This window comes from Myotis davidii, unplaced genomic scaffold (assembly GCF_000327345.1).
Source record: "Myotis davidii unplaced genomic scaffold, ASM32734v1 scaffold656, whole genome shotgun sequence".
NCBI classification, from domain to species: domain Eukaryota; kingdom Metazoa; phylum Chordata; class Mammalia; order Chiroptera; family Vespertilionidae; genus Myotis; species Myotis davidii.
Window position 1 is genome coordinate 637,852 of NW_006287544.1, and position 3,650 is coordinate 641,501.

Consider the following 3,650-nt stretch of genomic DNA (forward strand, 5'->3'; position numbering starts at 1 on the left):
TCTGTCCCTCTCCCTTCTTCTCTGTAAGAAATCAATAAAATATTAAAAAAAAAATGAACTGAGAAGTTTTGATCCCCTGCCCTATTAAGTTTGAACAGAAAGGGAGGTCCATGTGCTCCAGATTCAGAAAGTTGTAAACACTGTAGGCCAGGATCATAACTTGTAAGAACTTTGTGTAATCCCTTAAAGTTCACAATTTTCCAAAGTTCGTCATCTGCCTCTTTCCCAGACTACTGTTAACCTTAAAACTGAAAAAGGTCTTTAGCAGCTGGAGAGATGCAGATAAACATCCCCATCCCATAAATGTGAACACTCTGAGGGGTTGCCCCAGGAGAGAGAGTAGATGGCGGAGCTTTAGAAAGAGGAAAGTAAATAGAACCATGGAGCTCTGCTAAAAGGAAGGGGAGAAGGTCTTGGAAGGAAGCCTGGCTTTGAGAAATGGCCTTGAGGCTTAACAATAGAAAGATCTGTGGGAATACCTGGAGGGCGGGCCATCCTGGTCAACAGCACCCTGAGGGGATAAGACACAAAACCAGCCCTTCTTGCTCCTCCAGCCTCCTCCACCTGAACTCTCAGAAGTTCCTGTGCTCCCCAGATAGCTGAGCCGCTCCCTGGTTCCCCCTGCCAATTTAGCTCAAAAGGAGAAGTGAGATGCTTAAATAATCTAAAATAGAGCGTGTTTTTGCTGATTTCTCTTCTCTGTCCGTAAAGGTAATTTTCATACCAGAGAAATTATTTTATTTGGCAGATTAATGTTTTAATATGTCCTTTGATTCATTTTTCAATGAGCTTTTGAAGAGATGTAGCTGTATTTTTCAGGTATACCAGCCATAAGAAGTCTCTTCAACTGCCTTAATACTTTTGTTTGTTTTGTTTTGTTGTTTGCTTTACTTTGCTGTCTCTACTTGTCTCCAAATAGTCGTCTAACTTTATAGGGATTTATTTCTCACAGTCCCTTTTCGAAAAGGTAATATCAGGAAAAGCATAGTTTTGCCATCCATGACTTGAGAGTTCAAATCTGGTTGCCAAGGCCTTGGGTAAATGACTTATTTCTTTCTTTCTTTTTTTAAAAAATATATTTTATTGATTTTTTACAGAGAGGAAGGGAGAGAGATAGAGAGTTAGAAACAGCAATGAGAGAGAAACATCGATCAGCTGCCTCCTGCACACCCCCTACTGGGGATATGCCCGCAACCAAGGTACATGCCCTTGACCGGAATCGAACCTGGGACCCTTCAGTCCGCAGGCCGACGCTCTATCCACTGAGCCAAACCAGTTTCGGTGACTTATTTTCTTTAGGATCGAAACTTCACATGTTAAATGCTGTCAATTATACTCACACGGTGGTATTTTCTGGAGAAGTAAACAGGAATGTCTCTAAAACACTCAGGACATTTTCTGAGGCACTGTCAGTGATGATGAGCTATATGATCATTTTTGTTGCTGTTGTTAGGGAGCTCTTTAATTCTTTTCCTCCCATTTTTTCCAAACAATCTGAATTGCTTTAATAAGAAGAAGCAGATTAGCCCCAAATCTGTGTGCACCCTCAGATTTCTAGTTCTCTTGCGTTTTCTGAACCCCAGTGGATGTAAACCTAGTACAAATGCCTTAGATTGTGCCCTTGGATTCACACCTAAGCAAAGTCGGGCAGGGTGCCAGATGGAGAGGCTGCTGAAACTAGTCTCCTTCCTGTGGGTAACCAAGAAAAGAATAAATAAAAGGCATCCATAGGTCTCTAGTTGAAGAAATAAGCCCACATGAAAAGCTAAATTAAAGATTTAAATAGGAATTAGATACAAATATAGAAGTCACTTCAACATTTTGATAATCCATCATCCCCAGGTCTTTCTAAAAGCTAAATCTGATCATTTTACTTCCTTGCTAAAAACACTCCTCAGCACCTATGCCCCCTCAACTCACAATTTTTCCCAACAATATTTATCTTCCTTATATTGGTTTAAGCCATTAAAATATTCCAAGGTCGGGCTCCTCCTTTTCTTCCTCCCAAAGAGACTTAATTAATGGCCAACTTCACTGGTTTAGCAGAGATCCTTCACTTTGGGGACTTGCTTATCTCCTCCTGCCCCCAAATACACACCAAAATAAATGCCTTGTCTCCATTTGCTATTAACTGTTAAATTTGTATGTTTCCCCTCCACGTCCCACGTGGCTCAGGGCTCAGGATCTGGAAGAGGTCCGCACGCAAATGGAAGAGACAAGACAAGAAATAATAATTTGGAAATATTGGGGGACCAGGCAGATAAGTCCAACTCAAGAGGAAGGACTTCCACAGGTGCTCAGGCCTCCCCAACCTTTTATTGCTTTTTGATACACCCATGGCCCTTAGACAGGCAATTTCCAGTAATAGGCAGACTGGCCCATCAGCAAGGATTTACATAATAGTAAATGGGGAAGTTGCTTCAGCTACCATTGTCTGGACTAACAGTGTGTTCACAGCCCTGACCATTGCCAGAGCTCAAGGGCCGCCAGCTTTCCGGGATCCTTGTCCACACCTCTCTGCTAGTGAAGACAATGGGTGGCTTCCCACAATTAACACTCTGTAAATAGCTCTCCCACTCAACCTTGTCCTTGTTGGTTAAGCTGTGAGTGCTCTAAAGCAAGTGCCATGGACAACCTAGGGCTCTATTTGGAAGTAAATTCACAGTAAATATAACTTTAGTGAATGCAGCTAGCTGACTGGCAACAAAAAGTCTATGGGCCTAAATGCACCGTTAGGAGTGGGGAGAACTGCATCTTTGATAGGTGGGATTATAAGGGGAGGTTGTGGAAGGCCTTCCAGATATACTTGTGAACTGTAATACAGCCATTTTAAAAATTCTGGGACTTTCCTAGCAATAATCCAGGAACCCTGGATCACATGGATGAGGTGAGAGATGAGCATCATAAGGTCACCTTGTGATCAACTTCAGGATAGAATGGCAATATGAGAGAGCAGCACACAAGCAACTGACATCCATGGGGAAGCAGAGGTAAAAATACTAAAATGTGTCTAAATAGTGAGGAGATAGAAAAGGAGGGATAGGTGGGCAGTCAGGGACCCGGACTACGTGGAGGTAGGAGGAAGGGAAGTTAGACATGGAGGCAAACAAAGGACCTAGAACTAGCTAGGCGGAACCGGCTGGGGAAAACTTGACCTGGCTGGGCAGGAAAAACTTGACCCTTGACCTGGCCAGGCAGGAACAGTGATGTCACCACCAAAGTGGCAGTCTTCAATCAGGTCCTCCCACAGGCGGGAACTTGAACTTTGGTATAATTGGATATTGTCAGAATTCCTTGAAGGGGGCAAGCAGAAGCTAGCAGAGTATATGAACATCCCCTAGACCAGCGGTTCTCAACCTGTGGGTCGCAACCCCTTTGGGGGTCGAACAACCTTTTCACAGGGGTTGCCTAAGACCATCGGAAAACACACATATAATTACATATTGTTTTTGTGATTAATAATTATGCTTTAATTATGTTCAATTTGTAACAATGAAATTGGGGGTCACCACAACATGAGGAACTGTATTAAAGGGTTGAGGCATTAGTAAGGTTGAGAACCACTGCACTAGACAAAGAGCTTATGTGGTAATCTGTTTTGGGCCCCCTTCCTGCTGCCTAAGTCCTTCTATCCCCCCCTAAACTTTGTT